This window comes from Trachemys scripta, chromosome 4 (assembly GCF_013100865.1).
Source record: "Trachemys scripta elegans isolate TJP31775 chromosome 4, CAS_Tse_1.0, whole genome shotgun sequence".
In the NCBI taxonomy this organism is placed as follows: Eukaryota; Metazoa; Chordata; order Testudines; family Emydidae; genus Trachemys; species Trachemys scripta.
The window spans coordinates 366,075-392,473 of NC_048301.1; the positions used below are offsets into that span (position 1 = coordinate 366,075).

Below are 26,399 nucleotides of genomic sequence, written 5' to 3' on the forward strand. Positions count from 1 at the left end.
TCAACACTGAAGAGCCATTTCGTGTAGGCTAGTAAGATGCTGAGACACATCGGTGAAGGGTGCCATAAAAATAGAAGTGGTTTATTGTTAGTGGATGTTATCATCATTATTTGGGGCTGGGAAAGAATTTTCCCCTGGGTCAGATTGGCAGAGACCCTGGGGGAGGAGGGTTTCACCTTCCTCTGCAGCATGGGGCACAGGTCACTTGCAGGTTTAAATTAGTGTAAATGGTGAATTCTCTGTAACCTGAAGTCTTTAAACCATGATTTTAGGATTTCAGTAATTCAGCCAGAGGTGAGGAGTCTGTTACAGGAGTGGGTGGGTGATGTTCTGTGGCCTGCAATTATATTACGTATTATAAAATATTTGTGGACAATTACAATCCTGACCATCACTTGGTCAGATGGAATACACCCTGCGAGTAGCTTCTGTATATGTGAAAAGTAGAACTGAATTCGGAGACAAGAGTAAAAGGTCAAGTGATCTAATATGATCATATGATATGTCAATTTAAAAAAATAACAGGAAGAGAGACTTTTGGAAGAAAGTGAATGAGTGAAGAAAGAGTGAGTGGAAGCACTAAAGAGAACTTGGTCAGCTCCAATAGGCACCCAATAATCACATTTCCCTTCATTGGCCTTTGTTTTTTTAGAAAGCACATTTCTGACTACAAAGTATCCCCAGTACATGCAGCATTTTTGATTGCATTAAATATGAGAAAAAAGGCCTGTGGAGAGTGTCATTAAGATTTTAAGATAAAAAACCTAGCAGCATGTGAAGAATCTGATGGTAACCTAATGAAATGAGATGTAGATTTGCCTTGAAGTAATGTCCAGGGATATCAGCCTGCATACTTCTATTCAGCATCTTCATTATTTATTACTGCTGACTTTTACTAATTCTTAAAAGAAAGAAAGAATTACTTATTCTGAAGCAGGCTCGCCCTTCAGATCAGAACTGAAAGAACTTGAGCTAAACAGAGCCTTTGAAAACACTAGTGCAAAGCAAATTATATATTTAAAAATAAGTTTATTTGAACTGGATGGGAAGCTAGACGCATCTCACCTAGGATACTGTAAATAAGATGCAGGAAGAGGCATTTGAAACTGAAATTCCAATCGAACTATAGAGAAATCTTCAGCAAGGCTGAGATCATTTAGGAAGGTGCTCAGAGAGCTCAAATCACATTGACTTCAGACTAGTCAGTGTCAGGAACTAAAAAACACAAGAACATAAGAACGGCCAGACTGGGTTAGACCAAAGGTCCATCTAGCCCAGGATCCTGTCTACTGACAGCAGACAATGCCAGGTGCCCCAGAGGGAATGAACAGAACAGGTAATCATCAAGTGACCCATCCCCTGTCACCCATTCCCAGCTTCTGGCAAACAGAGGCTAGGGACCCCATCCCTGCCCATCCTGGCTAATAGCCATTGATGGACCAATCGTCCATGAACTAATCTAGTTCTTTTTTGAACCCTGTTACAGTCTAGGCCTTCACAACATCCTCTGGCAAAGAGTTCCACAGGTTGAAAAGCATAAAATAATGAAATTCACAAAAAAACTTGTTATGTAAGTAGGTTGATCCCTATTCTATTTAACCCACCATAAATTGGTCCCTGTTCTATTTCACCTACAAGACAACAATTTCAATAATAGAAACAGCCAAATACAGCTGGGGAAGCAACCAGAGGAGATGGTGATAGTAACATTGGCCCCTTCGTGTCAGCAGATGTACCTGCCATTTGATGGGTAGGCAAGTCTCCCACCGGCTGCTAGAGGAGCATGACCAGGTCAGCAAATTTCACATGTACATTCATCCAGGAAGAGGCAACTGTTCCTTTTGGATACCAACCTTGTGACTGTCATCCATGCCCACACAGCAGTGTGCTCTACATGGGGCTATGCCATAAAACCATTCAGACACCTGAGCTGGGGCACAACAAAGAGGCTAGACCAATTCAGATGGAATACAGAAACTTTTCAACACTAAGGTTAATTACCCATTGGAACTAGAACACTGCAGCTCACCTAGAAGTTATGGGCTTAATGCAGAAATCCTTGGGTGACATTCTCTGGCCTGTGTTGTGCAGGTGAGATTAGATGATCATAGTGATCCTTTCTGGCCTTTACATCTATGAATCTATGGTTTCAACTTCCTAAAATTCATAGAGTCCGGGGCCAGAAGAGACCATTGTGATCATCTAGTCTGATGCCCTGTATAGCACAGCCCAGATAATGTCTCCAAAATAATTCCTTTGGAAATACAGCATATCTTTGAAAAAGCAATCGTGGTTTAAAAAGTGCCAGGGATGTAGACTCCACCATGACCCTTGTAAATTGCACTGGACACAAGATTGCCGGTTAGCTGTAAATGGATCACAGGTGGAGTCACAGCGGATTCTGGACTCTTTGGAATCAGGCCTGACTAGCCACACACAGCAGCCAGCAAAGACAGCAGCAGGAAGTGACCCATCTCCCAGCTGAGACGGGGTTGGTGGCTATGTAAGGAAGAGTGGGGGAAAGGAAGAGTTCTGCTCAAATGTAAAGCAGGGCCTTCATGCTTTGCCCATGACCATGAAGCCAGAAGAGGAAGATTGGAAGAAGGTTAAGGATTGTTTCATTAAGGCTGTGGAGGTAACTTGGCAGGACGAATGGTAAAATGGGTGTTTTCAGAGCACAAGCTGGTGGTGGAAGCTGGATGTACAAGAGAAATTAAAAAGAAAAAAAATTATTCAGAATTTGAGGAAGAAGGTTATGCTAATGAAGCAATCAGAAATGCATACAAACCAGAAAAAGAAGGAATCTAACAAAGCAGTTGCTAAGGAAAGAATGAAGGCTGAAGAATGAAGGAATTATACAGAAAGCTGGAGGAAAATGAGTGGAAGGAAATTGTTTTTTGGGGTTGATTAAAAAAAGGAACAAAGAATCACAAATTATGAAGAAACCTTTGTGTATGAAGGATGGGAACTGTGTGGGTAATTCATCCTACAGAGGAGGTAGAGGTAGGGAAAATATTTCCAAAGCCTATTAAATAAGATGAGTGCAAGTGTCACTGACAATTATAGGGAAGCCTGAAAAGGTATTGATCTCTGTAGAGGAGGTAGAAGAAGCATAGAATAAGATGAAGCAGGTAAAGCAGATGGTGAACATGAGATAACTGTTGATACAATCAAGGCAAACTGGAGAAACTAGAGTAAAGTGGCTTATGTTTGCTGGGCTCAAGTGAGGATACCAAATGACTGTGCCTCTTTGGAAGGGTAAGGGTGATGCAAATGACACAAACATGTATCAGGGCATCACCCTGTTAAATCTGCCTCTTGAAGTCCTTAAGAGAGTTTTTGAGGCCAGGTTGAGGTGCCAAGAGGAGAAAAATTCAGGAGAAGAGCAACCTGGCTTTAGAAAGGGAAGGGTACTATCGACACAATATTTGCAATGAGACAAATGTTGAAAGACTGGTAAATGGTGGGGTATCACTTCTATGTAGCATCTGTTGACCTGGAGAAAACATCTGACATGGTTCTGCGGGAGCTGGTGTTTGGAGGACTGAGATGGATGGCAGGGGGACTTGAGAAAGTGGAGATGATACAGGAGCTGTATCAAGGGTCAAGAGCTAAGCTGATAATGCATGGAATTGTGGAGAGTTTTGAGGTGATGGTGGGATTCAGGAAAGGCAGCATGTTGAGTCCACTCCTCTTCATCTTAGTTATGGAGTTAGCTACTAGGAGAACCAAGCCTGTGGAGACACAGAAAAAAAACTCTTTGTACTGATGACCTGCCTCTTTTGGCTGACAGCAAAGAGAAATTGGTAAATAGTATCAGAGTGGGATTTGTATTTGAACTTAATGGTTTGAAGTTAAACACAAAGAAAACAGAAGTTATGCAAATAGGGAAGGTGGAAGAATTGTTGATTAAAGTTTCAGGAGAGAAGCTGAATCAGAACAAAGAATTTGTGTTCTTGGGAAGTCCATTGGAGAGAGACCTGGAGAACTGAACCCAATGTGCATGGGCAGCAGTGAAAAAGGTGGCAAGAGCACTGTGGGACTTGCAATTAAGTAACAAACTGAAAGGAAAAGTGTTTGCTATGTTTGTTCCTGCCTGCTCTCTGATTTGGAAAAGGTGGGTCTTACAGAGAGGGAAGAAATGAAGAAACTGGTAGTAGAAAATAATATACTGAGGAAAATGGCAGACAAGCATGGGTTGGACAAAAAGTGCATGGAAGATATTAGGGAGGAGCAGGGCCAGCTCCAAGCACCAGCTTGGCAAGCAGGTGCTTGGGGCGGCCACTCCGGAGAGGGGTGGCAGGTCCAGCTCTTCGGCGGCAATTCGGCGGATGGCCCCTCATTCCTGCTCGGAGCGAAGAATTGTCCGCCGAATTGCTGCTGCAGATCGCGATTGCGGCTTCTTTTTTTTTTGGCTGCTTGGGGCAGCCCTGGGGAGGAGATGAACTTGGGACTCTAAGTGATAGAGAGGCTGGAAAGCGCACTATTGAGGTGGGCTGGATATGTGATAAATAAAGGAGAAGAATGACCAGCAAAGAAAACATGGGAGGAAGAGGACAGCAAGAAAGAATGTGGAAGATCAAGGATATAGGCTCATAGACTTTAAGGTCAGAAGGTATCATCGTGATCATCTATTCTGACCTCCTGCACATTGCAGGCCACAGAACTTCACCCACCCACTCCTGTAATAGACCCCAACCTCTGGCTGAGTTACTGATGTCCTCAAATCATGGTGTAAAGATTTCAAGTTACAGAGAATTCACCATTTACACTAATTTAAACCTGCAAGTAAAAATAAATAAATGGAGATATCCTATTTCCTAGAACTGGAAGGGACCTTGAAGGTCATCAAGTCTAGCCCCCTGCCTTCACTAGCAGGACCAAGTACTGATTTTGCCCCAGATCCCTAAATGGCCCCCTCAAGGATTGAACTCACAACCCTGGGATTAGGAGGCCAATGCTCAAACCACTGAGCTATCCCTCCCCCCAGTGAGCTGTGCCCCCATGTTGCAGAGGAAGGTGAAAACCCCCCCAGAGTCTCCACCAATCTGACTCAGGAGAAAATTCCTTACCGACCCCAAATATGATGGTCAGTTAGAAACTGAGCATATGGGCAAGACCCACCAGGCAGACACCTGAGAAAGAATTCTCTGTAGTGAGAACCTTAAAAATATTTTTTTCAAACAATATTTAAATAAATCACTAAAGTGTGAAGGCCTTGGCCGTTGGTTTTATTAAATATATGGCATTGTCTGTATTTGGATGTGTTACAGGAGTAATAGTGTAATGGAGGAGATGGCAGGGGCAATGGCAACAAGGTGCCTTTGGTACTAGTAGTACAAAGGGGGGGTTGTGAAAGCAGAGAAAGAACTGACAGGACGGGGATTGCAATGCATGACAGTTTGTTAGCAAGAGTCAGGCTAACTGTAACCCTAATAACGCGAGATTTGTAGAAGCGAGGATTGTGTGAGGCAAGTGGGAAAGAACTGTGTGAAGTTGTTGCGACCTTGTGTAGATAATGTGTAAATAATATTGTATGTAGACTAGAGTCTAAACAAGCGAGGAAAACAAGATATCAGAATAACCTATGTATAAACAAAATGCAGCTGTTGCTCATTATTGTCTGTAACAAAAGGTATAAATGCTTGCTGTAATTGTTTACCTGTTAAAAAACCTGTTTAGCTCTCTCCCTCTATGCAATTGCTTAAGAAAATAAAGTATCTGACTTGCAGTACCCAAACAAAAAGTGAGAACTCTGTTATTCTCCGACGGTAGTAACTCAGAACCCTCCCCATCTAGTGTCCCATCTACAGCCATTGTGTATTTTCGCTACTGGCAGTCACCAATGGGTTACATGCCATTGTAGGCAGTCCTGTCATACCATCCCCTCTATAAACTTATCAAGCTCAGTCTTGAAGCCAGTTGGGTTTTTTGCCCCTCCCCGTCCCGACTTCGTTTGGGAGGCTGTTCCTGAACCTCACTTTCACTCCTCTGATAGTTAGAAACCTTTGCCTAATTTCAAGCCTAAATTTGCTGATGGGCAGTTTATATCCATTTGCTCTTGTCGCCACATTGGCACTTAATTTAAATAACTCCTCTCCCCCCGCCCAGTATTTATCCCACTGATGTATTTATAGAGATGTGATGGAAAGAGTCTATCAAAAGAAGTTTGAAGAGAAAAGGACTGGAACTCCAAGGTCTACGGACCCGTGCCATGGACTGGAAGGGGCGGTGAACAATCATGGGCACCTCTGACCCAGTGTAAATGGGAAAAGGAGTTGAGAAGTGAAGTGAGAGCAGAACGTGGGCCTGTGCCTTTAATCAAGGAGAGTGCATTTCCACACGACACCTTCCTTTCTAGACCACTCACATACCGGAGAGCATTAACCAACACAAAGCACATTGGCGATTTCACAATTGTTATTTAACATTTTGATTGTGGTATCACCTCAATGCCACAACCAGACTAGACTCCATTGTGCTAGGCACTGTAATTCCACAATGGACTGTGGCTGTATTCCACAATGGACATTCACTTGTTAAACTAACTGGATCTCTTTTCTCCGTGAAACTACAGGTTTGGTTGATAAAGGTCATAGTGTTGATGTAAAATAACCGAGGGGTAGCCGTGTTAGTCTGAATCTGTAAAAAGCAACAGAGGGTCCTGTGGCACCTTTGAGACTAACAGAAGTACTGGGAGCATAAGCTTTCGTGGGTAAGAACCTCACTTCTTCATGACTTGCATCTGAAGAAGTGAGGTTCTTACCCACGAAAGCTTATGCTCCCAGTACTTCTGTTAGTCTCAAAGGTGCCACAGGACCCTCTGTTGATGTAAAATAAGGGTTTTTCCACTCCATGGATTCCAAGGCCAGAAGGGACCAATGTGATCATCCAGTCTGACCTCCTGTGTAATACAGGCCATAGAAATCCTTTTGAACTAGAACAAATCTTTAAAAATAAACAAATAAAAAGACGCCTAACATTTGCCTTGGTACAGTATGGCATTTTGCTTAAGAAACTAGAATGATACAAAATCAATATGGCACACATTAAATCAATTAAAAACCAGCTAACTGATACGCCTAAAAATGTAATTGTAAACGGGGTGTGTTTCTAGTGGGATCCTGCAGGGACCAGGTGTGGCCCTACACTATTTAACACATATGTGACGGGTTGGATCACAGAAACCCCCTTGGGGGCTGCCACCAGATGTGCAAAGGCTACCCCTGCTTCTGTTTTCCCTGCCAGGTCAGGACTCCAGCACCCTGTCTTGCTGAGCCAGACACTCCCGTCTGGCTCCAGACACAGATCCAGGCTCTGAATCTCCTGTCCCAAAGCTGCAAGTTTACCTGAAAACAGCTTACAGAAGTGCGCTTGTCTTTAGCACTCAGATGTCCAACTCCCAATGGGGTCTAAACCCAAATAAATCCATTTTACCCTGCATAAAGCTTATGCAGGGCAAACTCAAATTGTTCGCCCTCTATAACACTGATAGAGAGATATGCACAGTTGTTTGCTCCCCCAGGTATTAATACATACTCTGAGTGAATTACTAAATAGAAAGTGATTTTATTAAATACAGACAGTAGGATTTAAGTGGTTCAAAGTAGTAACAGACAGAACAAAGTAAGTCACCAAGCAAAATAAAATAAAATGCGCAAATCTATGCCTAATCAAACTGAATACAGATAATCTCACCCTCAGAGATGCTTCAGTAAGTTTTTTCTCAGACTGGACTTCTTCCAGGCCTGGGCACAATTCTTTCCCCTGGTACAGCTCTTGTTGCAGCTCAGGTGGTAGCTAGGGGATTCTTCATGATGGCTCCTCCCCCTCTCTGTTCTCTTCCACCCCTTTATATATCTTTTGCATAAGGCGGGAACTCTTTGTCTCTCTGGGTTTCCACCCCCCCTCACCGGAAAAGCACCAGGTTAAAGATGGATTCCAGTTCAGGTGACATGATCACATGTCACTGCAAGACTTCACTACTCACTTGCCAGCACACACATATACAGGAAGACTCACAGGTAAATACAGCCATCTGCAGACAATGGGAGTCATCAAGATTCCAAACCATCATTAATGGTCCACACTTTACACAATTACAATAGGCCCACAGAGTTACATTTTATATTTCTAGTTTTAGATACAAGAGTGGTACATTTATACAAATCAGATGATCATACTCAGTAGATTATAAGCTTTGTAATGATACCTTACAAGAGACCTTTTGCATGAAGCATATCCCAGTTACGTTACATTCACTTATTACCGTATTTTCTCTAAAACTATCTCAGTTACATTATATTGACTTATTATCAAATTTTTATAAAACCATATAGACTGCACAACGTCACAACATATCAGTCATATACTCTATAGAAATGTAGAGCTCAAGAGATTCTTGAGACATCATCTAGTTCTAGTCCAGACTCCAGAGGCAGGACCAAATATACCTAGATCACCCCTGACTGGTGTTTATCTAACCTGTTCTTTCTTACAAACATCCAGTGATGGGGACTCCACAACCTCCCTGGGTAACCTATCCAGTATTTAGCTATACTTTAGACATAATTTTTTGTAATATCAAACCTAAATCTCCTTTGCTGCAGATTAAGCCCATTGCTTGTCCTGTCTTCAGTGGACATGGAGAAAAGTTGATCTCCATTCTCTTTATAACAGCTCTTAAAATATCTGAAGAATGTCAGGTTCCCCCTCAGTCTTTTAATCTTTTCTCATAGCTCAGGTTTTTGAACCTTTTATCAGTTATGTTGCTATCCTCTGGACTCTCTCCAATTTGTCAACATCTTTCAAAAGTGTGGTGCCCAGAACTAGATACATTACTCAGGCTGGGCCGAATACAGGGGGACAGTTACCTCCTGTGTTCTACATACAATATTCCTGTTAATACACCCCAGAATGATAATGGCATTTTAGCAACTGCACCACACTGCTGATTTATATTCTGCTATTACCCCAAGATCCTTTTTAGCAGTACTACTTCCTAGCCACTTATTCCCAATTTTGTACTTGTGCATTTGATTTTTATTTCCTCAGTGAAGTACTTTGCATTTGTCTTTACTGAATTTCATCTTGTTAATTTCAGACCAATTCTACATTTTTTCAAGGTCATTTTGAATTCTAATCCTCCTGCAAAGTGTTCAGTGACCTGAAAGAAAACAAAATCATTACTGATAAAGTTTGCAGATGACAGAGACTTGGGGAGTGGTAGGTAATTAAGAAGACAGGAAACTTTTAATGAGCAATCTGGATTGCTTGGTAAACTGGGTGCAAGGAAACAAGATGTATTTTAATATAGCCAGATGTACAAGTACACATCTAGGAACAAAGAGCATAGGCAATACTTACAGGATGGGGGACCCTACCTTGGGAAGCAGTGACTCTGAAAAAGAGTTAGGAGTCATGGTATATAATGAGCTCCCAGTATGACAATGTTGCTAATGGGCTAATGCAATCCTTGGGTGTATAAACTGAGAAATATTGAGTACGGTAGAGAGTTTATTTTGCCTCTGCATTTGGCACTGGTGCAAATGCTACTGGAATACCATACCCAGTTCTGATGGCCAAACTTCAAGAGTGAGGCTGAAAAACTGAAGATGATTCAGAAAAGATCCATGAGAATGACTAAAGGATTTGTAAAAGTGCCTTACAGTGATAGCGTCCAGGAGTTCAATCAAAGAGAAGCTTAAGCAGTGATGTGGTCACAGTCTATACGTACCTACACAGGGAGCAGAAATGTGCAAATAGAGGGTTCTTCAGTGTATCAGATAAAGGTATAACATGATCCAATACCTGGACACTGAGGAAAACAAATTCGGAATTGAAACAAGACACAGTTTTAACATTGAGGGTAATTAGTCACTGGCACAAATTACCAAGGGGAGAGATGATGTCACCATCACTGGAAATCTTTAAATCAAGATGGGATGGTTTGTAAAACACATGCTCTAGTTCATTCACAGTTATAGGAGTTGAAGCAAGAGCTAATTCAGGGAAGTCCTATGGCTTGTGTTCTGCAGGAAGACAGATTAGAAATGATCACAGTGGTCCTTCTGGCCTTAAGTATCTCTGAATCATGATACCCACTGGAGTTCTGGCCTTGAAGGCATACTGGGGATAAAGAAGTAGGTTATAAATTTGTGCAGAAAATTTGTTTTTCAGAGTTGTAGATTTTGAGGCCAGATAGAACATTAGTGTCACTACATTTCAGTTTAAAACACAGAGTTTATCATCATAATATAAAGTGTTAAGGAAAGAGATGTGAAAGAAGGACCATATACTTGTAATGTAAGACTAGCACTGCAGTTTGGAACAGCCTTTGTATTGCTGTATCATCGGATGAATCATTAAAGTGATTGTGGATCTGATCCAAAACCCATTGTAATCCTGGGAGCCTTTCCTGTGACTTCAGTGAGCTTCAGATCAGATCCTTTTCAAAGTGTCGCTACTGTTCACTACCTCTAATTATCCTACTTCAAGCCTCCAACTATTACATACGCTGAATGATTTGAATAACAGTTCTGTATTTCATTGTTTTCTGTTTATCACAAATTTCAATCTTTTCTTTGGATTTCTTCAGTAAAATGTATTTTAAAAGTAATTATAGGGACACAAAATGAATTGTTTTGAAAAAATTCAACCATTTCTCACATACATTAAAGAATATTTATTGTACTCTAAGAAACTGAAGGAGTTTTGTTGTTTTTTTTTTAAATAGCAGGGGTGTTGTTATGAATATTTTAAAGTGACAGAAGTTTACCAGTACAATGATGTGATTCAATGGCTAAAATGCACTGCTGCGATGATAAAAAAATCAAATTGTATAAAGGTTATAGTTTTTGACAAACTTTTTTTGCAAGACCACATCTTTAATTTTAAACTAACAGAAAAGAATGGTTTTGGCAGTTTATTTTGTTGCATGTGAACCTGCACAGGATTTTCTTTAGTGGATTATACTACCTTTGAAGACGAGTTATTCAAACTGAAATGATGTTCACACATTGACCCAAATGCATATTCCAAACTGTCAAATGTTGGCAATGATGTATATATAAATGTCAGTATGGATTATTTTCTGAATCTTGAGCTTATTTTTAAAATATAACTGTAGTTCAACATAAAGGGACATGCATGACTCTATTGTAAGAAAGAGCTGAACATGAAAAGATGCACACATTGCAAAGCAAAACCAAGGTACCGGTAGTTACCTTTTTTTCTTCGCTCCCCCCACCCCCTCACACACATACACACAAACTCCTTTTCATCTACCTGGTTTCTCTCCTTTTGCCATAAAACATGCCTTCAACTGGGTCCTGTTAGCAATTCTGAACTCACTGGATCAGTCCTGCATGTAGAGAAAATAGAAGTGATGTGATAAAAGATGGGCAGTGCCACTTGCTGGAGATTACAAGGGGAGGTGTCTCACTTCTCCCCAGATGGTGGTATTGACTCAAGATCCAGGGTGACCATTTTCAGAAGTGACTAGGGATTTGGGGTGCTCTGTCAGAGGCTCCTTTAGTACAGGTTGAATTTTCATAAAGTGCTGAGCATGCAGCCTCTCCAGTCAGGCCCTGTGAAAGTCTCACGCTGGATACCAAAATCACTAGTTAGTGCCTCGCCCCCCCCCCACACACAGGCTGTGTGCTCAGCGGAGGAGGCAGAGTGGAGGTGATCGGGGCGGGGAGCGGTTCCCCTGTGCACCGCCCTCCCTGTTACTGTGGGCAGCCCTCCCTGCGCGGCCCTCCCGTCCCCCGCCCCAGCTCACCTCCACTCCACTTCCTCGCCTGAGCAGGCTTTTAGGCATCCTCAACCACTAGACGCCCGCCTAGTTTGCCTAAATGGTTGCACCGGCCCTGCCCACATGCTGCTGAGTTCTCGGATAAGAGAGAGCAGAACGTAGCTGGACATTGCTGGACACACAGTATTTGATCTAAGGTGGTTTTTAAGCACATTGAAATGTGAACTTTAAATCTGAGAACTGGAGCTACAAGGAAGATGTAGAACAGTGTGAGGCTCCTACCTGACTGGAATCATCATGAAACACAGGAGATTTGTCTAAGAATGTCAATACAGGGGTTAAACCCAATAAAGTGCAAGAACTCTAGATGTGTCACTTGGTAAATATAAACAATGTTTTCATAAAAATTAGCATATATATTCACGCTTTCTCCCCGTTGTGCTTGGTAATGTATTGAAACCCAAAGATAAGAGTTTTAAGTAACCAAATACTAGCTTAACCCTAACTAATCCTTTAACACTGAACAAAACCTGCTTAAGCTCCACAGAAAGAGCTGAGCATTCAAACCAGAAACCCATTCACCCCCTTCTTGTCAGCTGTTGGGAATGAGCCACATCCACCCTAATTGAATTGGCCTCGTTAGTGCTGACCACCCACTTGGTAAGGCAACGCCCATCTTTTCATGTGCTGTATATTTATACCTGCTACTGTATTTTCCACTCCATGCAGCTGATGAAGTGCGTTATAGCTCACGAAAGCTTATGTCCAAATAAATTTGTTAGTCTCTACGGTGCCACAAGGACTCCTCGTTGTTTTTACTGATACAGACTAACACGGCTGCCACTGAAACCTGTCACCATTTAGTCTGATAATGCAAATTACACCCAATGACCAGTCAGGCAGGCCCCGCAGAGACCAACTAGTCAGCCTCGGCTGGTCTGGCTGACAGCCTGATGCACATACCCTGGCACCGATTCATGGTGCCACGGCCCATTTACAGACCCTGGTGTTGCTGAGGCAATGTGAGGGACAGGGCGCCCCCTCCAGGAGATACCCCTGTATAGCAGGCCTTCCACATGGCCTCACAGCTTCCCCCGGACACAGAGGTTGGAACAACCCAGGAGGGAGAGAGAGTGCATGAGCGCGTTGATACACTTGTGTGGCAAGGCTTCGTCAGGGTCTTAGTGTTGTACTGCACCCCTTGGAGGGAGGCTCGGGAAGTGTGATAATAGCAGAGGTAAGGTTATTCCCCTCACTCTTTTGCAGAGCTCACATCCTTCCTTTCCTTCTATTCTCTCTCCTCCTCCTTCCCCAGACTTGTAGCTCATGGAATCAATGCTACAGGAGCTACCTAGGAACAAACTCCAACACATACAGAGGTAGCAATCAGCACCTAGCTGGATACAGCACTCTGGGCTTTTCCACAGGGGTGGGAGTGGCCCTGGGGAAAATATTCCTGTGCAACGGGGCTTCCTCAGGGCTCTCCTGTTCCTGCTCCCTTCACTCTCTGTATCAGCCCTGCTCAGTCTGCACCAGGAGCCGGGGTCGAGTACCCCTGCTGGAGTCCTGGGGCAGCTCCTTAACTCCTCCGAGGGAGGTGCTCCAGGTACAGTCTCTGCAGTCAATTCAATGAACTCTACGAGTGTTGTCAAAGCACAGGAAAAAGCCAGACGCCTCAGGCATCTGCCAGAAGCATGTGACACCAACCCAGGACAGATCAGACACTGCCTTTGGGGGTTGTTCCCTTGGGCCCTTTATCAACCCTGTGCATTCCTGACCGGGTGTCATGCCATGCCATGCCATCTCTCTCCTGTCTCAGGCATAGTTTTTCCTAGTTGCTTTTCAATTTGTAACACACAACCCCATTCCAGACAGATGAGTTTCAACCTTGCTGATAAACATATGTCAGTGTAATTACGCCACTCAGTGGTGAATCCACAGTTATACCAACCGCCCCCCTGGTATGCTATACAACGCACAAGGGGTCTTTTATACGAGAAGGCAAATATGCCACATTTATTGAAAATACAACAGTTAGCATATGCTTTTCACACACACACACACACACACACACACACACACACACACACACACACACACACACACAGAGTCCTGCCAGTTGATGTTTATCGTTACCAGTCTGTTGTAGCTTGAGTCAATCTAATGGCCAGTTACATTGAGCACGAGTGAGGAGCTGGGCTCTTGTCAGTCGCAATCCGATGCTCCCAGGCTTTGCAGGACTGAACCCAGAGTTCCATGGCAAAACACCCCAGCTTTATAGTTGTAAATTCCCATTTGAGTCCATGCATTTTGCAATGTCATCCTGTAATTATTAGTCCTTAAGTGGTGTTATTATTTGATGGTTATTGTTGGGCTTCCCATCGTTATCTTCTATTTGTTGTCTTGCCTTCGGGGGTGCCTGCCTTACCTCTGAGGTCGACAATGCTGCTAACATGTTTAGCATTGGATACAATGGATGTTTTCTGATTGTCTCCTGGTCTTTCCAAGTCTCTCACTTTTTCTTGACTATCTGGACATTTGTGATGGCTTTCACACCTTATCTTTTCCTGATGCATGAATTCCTTATTCACACAAACAATCTCTTACAGAAACCTTCAAAGGTATCCAGGCAGCAGTAGTGTATATTCAGCAGAATACAAATCAAGCCTTGCTAAATCTTATAACTAAAACAATTCACATTGGGGTTTCAGGCCCTCAATGTTTCTCTAATCTCCTTAACATAGACACAATACAAGGTCCTGTCTTTTACTTACTAAAACCTTAAAACAAAGAAATGTATATTTAACTAGAGTGCCTAATTTGTAATACATATAGGAAACCATAGTAGACATTATAACTTATTTTAAAACAAAAGGGTGACCATAATCAGTCATAAGAATTGTTCTGGTCTGTCATTCCTTTTTGCTATTCAAAAAGGGTGGCTGGCAGAATGAAATCAAATCATACATTAATTCTCATAGTACAATTATAAAATCCTGCTCCTACACCCCCTGGTGTAGACAGTGCTCTGTCGACGGGAGGGCTTCCTCTTGGGGAGGTGGGGTACTGTTTGCATTAGCTCACCCATTCGTTGACTTTGCAGTGTTGAGGAGGATGTAGGACAAGTTGCCCTGGGGGAGCAGGCGTGGGCAGAAGGCTGTTTGTGGCAGTGTTGAGCACACTAAAGACAGGGCCTAGCCACATTATGCTCCCATGCAGGTGCTGTTCCCATTGACCTTTTCTTCTATGGCACTGACTCTAAGTCCTGCCTGAATCTTTGCAGTCCTATTTCCACAGAGGAATTGTGTAGTTTTGGAGCTTCACTGGTAGCTTTCACTTGCCATGTGCTCAGCACACCTGGATCCCATCAGACATTTACCATTGTTGAATAGGATTCTGCTATGACTAGAGAAGGCTGAAACTTTAGGGGTTGAGGAACGTGGAAGCCAGATCAGAACATCCAAAGTTTTGCATTTACCAGACCCAAACCCTTCCTGGTTTCCCATCTTTAGAGCAGAGATTAACAAGAGACATCTATCAGAACTCTGAAACCTCAGGCTAAGGATAAATGGGGTTGGGATCTGAATTAGCCCTAGGCTTTGATTTTGCAAATCCGGAGCCAAAGCCACCTCCAGATTTTGTTTCTAATATAGTTTGGGCCAAATCTCAGCTGGTGCAAGTGAATGGCGGTACACTGATTTACGCCAGATGAGCACGTGGCCCTGCATATCTAGATCACAGAGAGAATTATGGTGATGAGGTAGTTTTGAACCTTCTGTTCTATTTGAATGCATGGCTCAGACCTATTGTTCAAAAATATCAGTGCAGTCAACATTTTCCTGTCCTCTTTTCCCTCCCTCCTCTTTCCATTTGTATCCACATTTTCTGTCTTGGCAATTTCCTTCTCACCCTCCAGCAGATCATTTTAAAAACAGTTTCAAATATTTAAGTTATTGCTTCTTCAGTAGCAATTGTTCCTCTTTCCAGTATCATAAACTGAATGAGCAAGAGGCATATTTAAGATACACAAGTGCTTCTTATCTCAGAACATTTCTGATGTCTCACCTTGGAAAAAAGTGGTTAGAGAGGGAGATGTAACAACCGGGACACAGAAAATAGGAGTTTCATTGTGGAAAGTCATTCTGAGCAAAGTAGAATAGTGGATGATGTGGTTCTTAGTTACCTATAAAGGAACCTGTGGAGTCAGAGGGATGTACTAAGATGAGAAACAGAAATGTGGGCTGCTAGGAGGGACCTATGCTGATCACCGGATAGTCCCCTGGCTCCTGCTTCGCAAGGCGACTCTCCCACAGGCTGCACTTTCTGCTAGTGAGCTTACAAACCCATGCCAATTCACAGAGGAAAGGACAAAGGAGAGGACCAAGACTCTGATTTAGAAAAGCAATGCTGGCATCCTACTGAAGTCGGTGAAGGCTCAGCACATGCATAAATGCTTTGCTGATTAGAGATGGCCCTTATCATATATTCAAGTGCTCTCCTGAATCTGGGCCTGAATCGGGGCAGGAAGGGGTAGAAGTGGCAGGGTTTAAAAAGAGAGAGCGAGAGAGAGAGCGAGCCTAGTACGGAGGCCCGCAGTTCCAGTGCCTCAGGAAAGGACAGCTGCAATAGCACCACTGTGCTTTATTGACCGTTCTTTCCTAGGCACCTTAATGTTGTCACAATCTAGCCTAGCCCGAACACATGCATGAGAGATCAGTCAGGCCAGGGATGCCTGCTGTGCAGGTAGAGCTGTCTTATTCTACAACCGAAAGGGAAGCCAACAATACAGAGGTGAAGAGTGTCCCAGGTTCCAAGGCCAGAAGGAAACACTGTGATCATTTAGTCTGACCTCCTGTGTTATGTAGGCTAAACGACCCCCCAAACTGCGGACAGGATTCAAATCTGCACAGGGAAATCCTAGTGGATTTCAAGCCCTATGCCTTAGGCACTCAGCTAGGAAATGTACAGGTACAGCCACTTTTACTCTCTCCACTAAGGAAGCAGAGAGATTTGAGCTCACAACCACCACCACTAGAAGCAGGAACCATAACCCTATGCAACCAAGCCAATTTGTCCTCCTCTCACTGGTGGAGTAGAAGGACCTCTTTAGTGCAACTCCACCTCAACGCCAGCAGCATGAACGTGAAAAATGCAGCAAAATATATTTTCTTCTTTCCTGATTTTCCAGTGTTGAGTCTTTGGTGGAGATAAATGGCAGGCGTGCTGTTGAATCCTAGGAAATAAGTGCTTGCTCCTTGTAATCCTCCCATTTCTTTGTTGAAAGGTGAAGATCGTTGTCAATCACTTTCCCGGCTTTGCTTGTTTTTTCTTTCTACACAAGCAGATTTCATAATATCACAAACACTTGGCTCAGAGTCACGGTATTAAGTGGCACTGTCAGACTGTGCACAGGAACAAGATTCTTGCTATTCCTCTTATTCTTCATGGTGATTACAAGTAGCAGCTGTTGTCTTGTGCGATCTGTGAGTACTGACTATTTTGCTCCGCATCCATATGTATTGAGATTGTTATATGCAGCTATGTAATTATTCTCCACTGTCCTAGGCAGATGGAATGTAATTGTTTAAATTGTATCCTGCGTACACACTTGTTCATCATCCTTTATTCAATTTCAACAATCTGAAAGGCTGCTGGAAATGACTCTGGTTTGTGTTAGCCCTAATTGCAGAGTTCAGCGATAGTGGTGAAATCTCCCTCAGCGCGTTTCGTTTGTTACAAACTGATGGGAACATGTGAGACAGCAACAAACGAAGGCACCTTGTTTCTCAGGGCTTCCTTATTTTCCTTCCTTTCCTAACTGTTGCTGAATCTTCAAAAACTCACCACAGGCACTTTCTCTGCATGCAATACTGAGTGGCAATGAAATGTAACACTGTATGAAAGCTGGGTCTATAGCACTGTAGAAGGTCTCAGGTACGGCTAACTAAATTTCATGCATGCAACTTCCATTCAATGTTTTGAAAATTCAGCCCTCTATCACTTCGAATTCCAAAATAATTTTCCCAGAGGGCTCTATTGATGGCCCTTTCATTATCCCAGCCAAGAAGTAGCATTTCTCTGAGCCTGAACAAAATTATAGCCATGAGTTGGTCCCAGAAATCTGGGGATATTCTTTAGAAGACAATCATTGAGATTCCTTGAAGTGGCACCTATAAGGGAAAGATTGAAATAAACTCTCTGTAACACTGTTCCTTTCTCTCCCACACTGTCTACACCATTAACATGTCTATCTCCTTTTTATGTGGTGAAGCAAATAAACTCTGACCAAATTGAATCATATTCTATCAGTCAATCTGTCATTGAGGCTAAGCAACAGGTGTTCAATGTGCTTTTAAATATGGTGAAATTTAATATGCAAGCTCAAGGGTGTTATAAACATTAAGTGTGAATAATAATATTGAAATAGCACCTTTAGTTAAGATGCTTATGTAAATATTGAATGTTCGTATACAAATCTTTATGCAATTTTTTTGATCAATTGAAATGAAACACCAATAGAAAGTATTTTAAAAAAAACATATGGTTTCTCTTTTCCGTACACTTACTTATGGATGTGAAGATTAAAGACCAAGAAATGTGTGCTATGAATTTCTTTTTTAAAAAAGCAACTTGTTTTTCATTCTGTTCTGTAAATTGATTGCACTCAGACCATTGGCAGACAATCATGCTGCAGATTTTAAGTGCACAAGAAGGTCTCTTGTTTTGATAGAAGAGTCCTTAAAATATTGTAAAATGTATCTGCTCTAAATGCATTAGCAATAGGGTATGTTTCTGCATGCAGGCAGGAGAATACTGAGGAGTACAGGGGCATCTGCCTGAGCATCGTTAAAGCATTTAGAGACCGACCCATTTCCAAAATCTTCCCACAGACAGAAAGCCCTTTTGGAACACAAGAAATAATCCAGAGCCTGGTTATTTATTCTAGAGATTACACTGGGTGAAGTCCCTTCTGAAAGGCCCTCAGACGCTTGGGCTTGTTATTCAAACAACACTCACAATATAAAACAAGAAAACAAAACTGTCCGGCAAGCTCCTCAGCTAGCTCTTTTAAAACTCTTGAATGCCAGTTCTCTGGACTCGCTGACTCCGAAGTGTCTAACTTTAACAGCTGCAGTTTAACAACAATACCAATGGAATGGAAAGAGTGTTCTCATCATATAATGAGACTACTTTATCTGTTTTGTCCCCAAACATAGAACAAAAATACTGATTCAACATTTCTGCTTTTTCTACATTGTTATTGATAATTCCATAATTTCCATCTAGTAATGGACCGATACCATTGTTCGGATTCTTTTTGTCCCTAACATACTTAAACTCTTCAGTTGATAGAATGTTCATTGTGTCCCTTTGCTTCCCTTATCAATTTTCTACAATTCCTAGCTTCTGATTTATATTCATTACTCTCAGCTTCCCCGGTCTTCTATTTTTTATAGTTGCCTTCTCTTCCCGCTAAACCAGGTCATTTTTTAAGCCAAAATGAGCTTCTTCCTCAATTGTGGCATTGTAGCTTTTGGGGCATCAAGTAAAGTGTTCTTAAGCAATTCCCAATTATTATTCACATTTTTTATTAAATTCTTCCTCCCAGATAATTTGGCTCATAATTGTTTTTCCATTACAGAATATTGCAAAGGGCTGTGGCAGGCAGGCCCAAGGGAGAAGACTAAAGACCAAGTAGAAACGGTGAGATGGTGGGGGTATATGTGTATGAGACATACTCCAAGGCCAAGTGGAATCATTCCATTCATTTCAGTGGGCTTTGAAACAGGCTTTTTACAGGCTTTTGAATGTCTGGTGCATCTGTTCTGCTTCCTTTCCTCACACCCCCCCCCCCCCCGGGCCTCCTTTTTTCCTCCCTTCCCCCCCCCCCCCCCCCCCCCGGGAAGTCCTTTGTCCTAGCTTCCCCACTCTCAGGCAGCCACTGCCTCCCTTCATTAGGGAAAATGGCAGGTATGGGGTTCCATGGTAACATGAGCTTCATTTGGATCTTGTCAAAGAGAGTTAACAAACCCAGCTTAACTGCGCTGAGATTCTCCCACTCAGACAATGCCCAGAAGACTATAAGATGTTCTTACCTACAATGTTATACTAAAATGACCTTAATGTTACTCTGTTCTCAAGAAAGAACTCTGAGAAAATTTCCATGTCCCCTGGCTTTTTTTCCTACAGAAATCTTATTGTAATTATGACATTTTATTGTGTGGAAAGAATTATTCACTTCTGCGAGTCTTTCTTGTCCATATGCTAGTGCACAGGCAGACTGCACAGAACACACATTTTGTGAGCCACATGTAGAAAACATGACTCAAGCCCCATCAAATGCAGGATGGGGAATTGTAATACAACAGGACTGACCTTGCTCTCCACTATTCAAATTGACTAAAATCACGTTAGTCTTTTAAATAGGGCTACCATATGTCCGGGTTTCCCCAGACATATCCGGCTTTTCGCTCTTTAAATAGCCATCCAGGGGGGATTTCTAAAAATCTAAAAATGTCCAGGATTTCCCCCCAGTCGGCTATTTATCGACCAAAAAGCGGCTGACAGGGCGGCCGAGCGCCGCTCGCATTGGGGCCTCGGCAGCCAAAGCCCCTTCCCGGCTCCCCCTATCCCCTGCAGCCTTAGCATGCCGCCTGGCAGTGCTGGGGGGCGGGGCTGTGCGCTTGTGAGGGAGCGCGGCGGCGGGGCTGGCAGCAGTGGCCAGAGCCCCTCCCTCGCTTCCCCCCCTCCTCCACAGCCACAGCACGCCGCTCGGCGGGGCGGGGCACTTCTTGGGGCGCGGAGCCAGACACCTGCTCTAAGCTGAGCGGCACGGTAAGGGGGCCGGGGAGTTGGAGAAGGGGGCAGTCAGGGGACAGGGAGTGGGGGGGGGGGGTGGGGGGGGTGGGGGGTTGGGGGGGGGTTGTCAGGGGGGCAGGGGTGTGGAGAGGGTTTGGGACAGTAGGGACAGAGGGGGTTAGATGGGTCGGTGGTTCTGGTGGGGCTGTCAGGGGGCGGGAAGTGGGAGGGAGTGGCTAGGGGGCGGGGCTACCCCCCCAATGGAGTGCACTCTTTTTTGAAAGTTCAGATATGTTAACCCTACTTTAAGGCCTAACTACGTCCAGTTCTACATGGGCGATTCATTAAAAAGTGCACTTTCTTCCTCTGCCGGTCCATATCCTGGGTGGATCCGGAGTCAGATTTGATTACTTGAATGGTCAAATCAAAAGAGTTCCTATTCCTCTTGCTCCCTTATGCCCTGCAGAGCAAAGACAGGTATGAGGGAAGGAATAGGGTTCCATTATGACTCATTAATCATCAACTAAATTGTTCCTTAAGTTGTGTGTGCAGGGCCAGATTCTGCCCAGATTATAACTGTGCAGTTGCATTGCCATCAGTGAGGATGTCTAGGTAACTCAGGGCAGAATGTGAAGGGAATTTAGGTGCACTGGAGTAACCAAATGCAGAGTGTTCCGTACAGAGTGTTTATTAACAACATAAGTACATAAGAATGGCCATACTGGGTCAGACCAAAGGTCCATCAAGTCCAGTATCCTGTCTTCCGACAGTGGCCAATGGCAGGTGCCCCAAAGGCAATGAACAGACAGGTTATCATCAAGTGATCCATCCCCTGTCACCCAATCCCAGCTTCTGGCAAACAGAGGCTAGGGACACCATTCCTGCCCATCTTGGCTAATAGCCATTGATGGACCTATCTTCCATAGAATCATAGAATATCAGTGTTGGAAGGGACCTCAGGAGGTCATCTAGTCCAACCCCCTGCTCAAAGCAGGACCAATCCCCAACTAAAGCATCCTAGCCAGGGCTTTGTCAAGCCAGGTCTTAAAAACCTCTAAGGAAGGAGATTCCACCACCTCCCTAGGTAACCCATTCCAGTGCTTCACCACCCTCCTACTGAAAAAGTTTTTCCTAATATCCAACCTCCCACACTGCAACTTGAGACCATTACTCCTTGTTCTGTCATCTGCCACCACTGAGAACAGTCTAGATCCATCCTCTATGGAACCCCCTTTCAGGTAGTTGAAAGCAGCTATCAAATCCCGCCTCATTCTTCTCTTCTGCAGAAGAAACAATTCCAGTTCCCTCAGCCTCTCCTCATAAGTCATGTGCTCCCACCCCTTAATCATTTTTGTTGCTCTCCACTGGACTTTTCAATTTTTCCACATCCTTCTTGTAGTGTGGGGCCCAAAACTGGACACAGTACTCCAAATGAGGCCTCACCAATGCCGAATAGAGGGGAATGTTCACGTCCCTCGATATGCTGGCAATGCCCCTATTTATACAGCCCAAAATGCCGTAAGCCTTCTTGGCAACAAGGGAACACTGTTGACTCATATCCAGCTTCTCGTCCACTGTAACCCCTAGGCCCTTTTCTGCAGAACTGCTGCCTAGCCATTCGGTCCCTAGTCTATAGCAGTGCATGGGATTCTTCCATCCTAAGTGCAGGACTCTGCACTTGCCCTTGTTGAACCTCATCAGGTTTCTTTTGGCCCAATCCTCTAATTTGTCTAGATCCCTCTGTATCCTACCTACCACTCCTCCCAGTTTAGTGTCATGAATCTATCTAGCTCCCTTTTGAACCCCGCTATGGTATTGGCCTTCACAACACCCTCTGGCAAGGAGTTCCAGAGGTTGACAGTGCATTGCATGAAAAAAATACTTTCTTGTGTTTGTTTTAAACCTGCTACCTATTAATTTCATTTGGTGACCCCTTGTTCTTACATTATGAGGAGTAAATAACACTTCCTTATTTACTTTCTCTATATCACTCATGATTTTATAGACCTCTATCATATCCCCCCTTAGTCGCCTCTTTTCCAAGCCAAAAAGTCCCAGATGATGATGAAATACCAGCCAGAAAGAACACGACTGATTTTTAGATCCCAGAGTGATTTTGAAGGGTTTGCAGTTTTGAAAAACAAACACAAACATTGTCACTGGTGAGCTGATCTGACAACTAGTGAATCAAAGTAATCCCTATGTTTGTAGGGAATGATTCTCCAGGCCAACGCTTCACTTTGACGAAACATTAGAGGGTGTGCCAACTAACAGATACCCAGGATGAGATATTCCAGAAAACACATGGCACACAGGGATTGTAATGGTGAAAATGTTATCAGGAAGGGTGCTGGTATTTCTGACTGTGACAGCATAGCATCATTCACACTGGTACCTGCTGGCCTTCAGCCATGCTTGAGATTCTACAAACATGCCTGACTGTCCTTGAATTTACTGTGTCCTGGAAGCAGTAATTTCAGGACTGGTATAATAAATTTGTAAATATTGCCAGGTAGTATTTACAAACACATTTGGGCCCTGGGTTATACCTCCAAGAGCCTCCAGTGGGTCTGGCTCTGCTCTCAGGAAATGGGCACAAACACAGACTTTGTGGGAAAAGAATAAATGGACACAAATCAGATGTCAAGAATTATAACATTCAAAAACCAGTCAGAGAACACTTCAACCTCCCTGGTCACTCAATTACAGACCTCAAAGTCGCAATTCTCCAACAAAAAAACTTCAAAAACAGACTCCAAAGAGAAACTGCAGAACTGGAATTAATTTGCAAATTGGACACCATTAAATTAGGCTTGAATAAAGACTGGGAGTGGATGGGTCATTACACAAAGTAAAAACTATTTCCCCATGCTAATTTTCCCCCTACAGTTACTCACACCTTCTTGTCAACTATTAAAAATGGGCCATCCTGATTATCACTACAAAAGTTTTTTTTTTCCCCTCCTGCTGATAATAGCTCACCTTAACTGATCATTCTCATTATAGTTGGTATCAACACCCATTTTTTCATGTTCTCTGTGTATATACATCTTCCTACTGTATTTTCCACTGCATGCATCCAATGAAGTGGGTTTTAGCCCATGAAAGCTTATGCTCAAATAAATGTGTTAGTCTCTAAGGTGCCACACATACTCCTCGTTCTTTTTGTGGGAAGAATGACCCACGTACCAGAGGATCTCTCTTTTCTGATGCAGAAGGCACACAATTGCTACTTGCCAAAGCTGAATCACATATGCCCAAAGCTGTGATTGTGGAGATTTTCTTTGCAAAGGGGTAGGGGGGAGGGTGGTAAAAAAAAGGAAACAAAAAAAGAAGGGCAAAAGCATTTTCTGCAAACTATAACAGTGCAATTTCTATAATTACATGTCATCCACGCTGACCTTTCAGTGCCCTCAACAGCAAATATCAGTTTCTGAACACTTTTAAAAGATTTATCAATTAAGTAAAATCTCACTTGAAAAATAAAAGCTTATTGTGGGGATTGGTCCTGCTTTGAGCAGGGTGTTGGACTAGATACCTCCTGAGGTCCCTTCCAACCCTGAGATTCTATGATTCTATGTGTGGAATAAAAGCCTTCGTATCAAACTGCGTGTGTTTTTCCTGGTTTTCCAGCAGAGAAGCAAAGTATCCAAATAAGCACAAACCAGGTTACAGGACTGCCCCACATATGGAAGTGGCCATTTAACACATTTCTACCCTAACAGTAACCATTCTAGTACAAAACAGACAGGACTTCCTGGGACAGGGACATCGGACATGCTCCCTCCACAAAAGGATCCAGATAGAAAAATTAAGCTGAGTGCACAGGCCTCTGAAAGGTTCAGCCGCATGAAGCCCTCTAGCCCAGTCTCCGTTGGGCACAATTTCCAAAGATTCAGCAATTTTCATGATTTAGCCCCCAGATGAGGTGTCAGCCTGGGAAACTTCACCCCCTCTCCATATCTTTTCCCTCCCCCACTCACTATCCTGGACCTCAGAAACTTTCATCGAAAGAGGTACACACCCGTAAAGAGTCTCAGATTCGATGAGCTGCCAAACAATTTAGGTGACGACTTGCTGACCAGCTCCAGACACAGCACACCCTGACACCAGCTCGCTCTGTTGACAATATGGTAGGCATTATAAGCAGAGTAAAAAATGAAGCAAAGTTAATGTGTTTTGTTCTTCATAATGTAATGATGAAAAATGGTCAAAGAAAAGTAATCTAAACTTAATGCTGATTAAGTTGCAAACAAAATACAAAAAAAAAATTACGATGAACAACATGGTAGAGTAACTTTATCTTGGTAAAATTATATTGGTAAATTAGACACTTAGATAGTTGCAATTAATTAAATGCTGACTATATTTTAAGCCCTGTTCTAGTAAATGCCAATAAAATCACTGGAAACCCTTAGGAAATTGTGATTAGCTCATAACCAATATTATGCTGTGTAAATAAAAATAGATCAAGCACTGTGGGTTAAGATGAAATCTCAAGATCAATACCACATTTATAGAGACCTTACGAATTAAATTGTTAAAGTGTACCATTAACATTCAGAGAATAATGTATGTTAAGCAAGGTTATTAACAATATTGTGTGACTAGTCACGGACAAACACCTTGGTTTTTGCCAAGGAAACCTATGGACATTTATGAATTATTCATTGAGATATAAGCACATTATTTACATGCAGGATATCAAATCTATTAATACTGACTGTGCAATTACTTTTAAATGATATATGTAAATATCATGCTGTTTGTCTACATGAGTGTTAACTTATCCTCCAAAGAAAACCGGAGGAAAACAAAACCCAAGAGAAAGACTTCATTCCATAAAATAAAAGGAAGAGGCTGGATTAATGAAGATGAAATCCCAGCTCTCTAGTAGCCTCTATGCCCACTTATCATAATTCAGAATCAATAAACAATAGTGTTTTCTTTGACAATGTAAAATGCAATCTCTGGCTTTCAAGTCATTTCTAACTAACATGCTTTCAATAGCCACTGTCCTATTTCCCCAAGAGCTCTAGAGTGTGATACATGCATATGGATGATGAACTGCAGAGAAGATATTAATTTTTTAATTTAATTAATGGAGATATCCTATTGCCTAGAACTGGAAGGGACACTGAAAGGTCATTGAGTCCAGCCCCCTGCCTTCACTAGCAGGACCAAGTACTGATTTTGCCCCAGATCCCTAAGTGGCCCCCCTCAAGGACTGAACTCACAATGCTGGGTTTAGGAGGCCAATGCTCAAACCACTGAGCTATTCCTCCCCCCCCAGGAGATTCCACCAAGCCTGCTACAGAATGAAGACTCAGACAGTGGGGACAACATTTATAAGAAGGACCCGGATTTTGGGGCAGGTGACCCAGGTGACTGCCTGGGGTACTGGGCTTGGGGGGTGCCGGGCTTGGGGTGCTGTTTTTGTTGTTAGCGACAAAAGGGAAAATGGAATCTTTGAAGTAAAATGTTTCAGGTATTCTGTATATGGATTCATTTGTCACTGACCTCCTAGAATGTTCTGGACCATTGTAGAATCTCGTGGAACCTTCCAGACTTTGAGAACTACATTTTCCTTGAACCTCCTAGAACGTTGTCAGCCATGCCCTGGTGGATATATAAGGGGCAGGGCGGGGCGTCACCAGTCAGTCTTATATAACAGGGATAAACCATGCATGCAAATCGTGCATCAAAGTCATGAAATGGGTTATGAATGTAATACAAAAATAAGGTATTCAAAAGTTTAACAAATGGAGGGGGGTGTGTCAGAAGATGCTCCTTGCCTGGGGCACCATTTGGTTTAGGGCTGGCCCCATTTATAACCCTGTCTTAC

At 43.0% G+C, this 26,399-nt stretch overlaps 1 long non-coding RNA gene across 1 annotated transcript; it reads right to left on the reverse strand.

Moving 5' to 3' along the window:
- Positions 1-9,132: 9,132 nt before the first annotated feature.
- On the reverse strand, positions 9,133-26,109 carry LOC117876187. Its single transcript, XR_004645440.1, has 4 exons — positions 26,075-26,109; positions 24,579-24,673; positions 11,287-11,362; positions 9,133-9,166 (listed from the first exon to the last, which is right to left on the reverse strand). It is a non-coding gene; the product is annotated as an uncharacterized LOC117876187 (long non-coding RNA).
- Between the last annotated feature and the right edge of the window lie 290 nt (positions 26,110-26,399).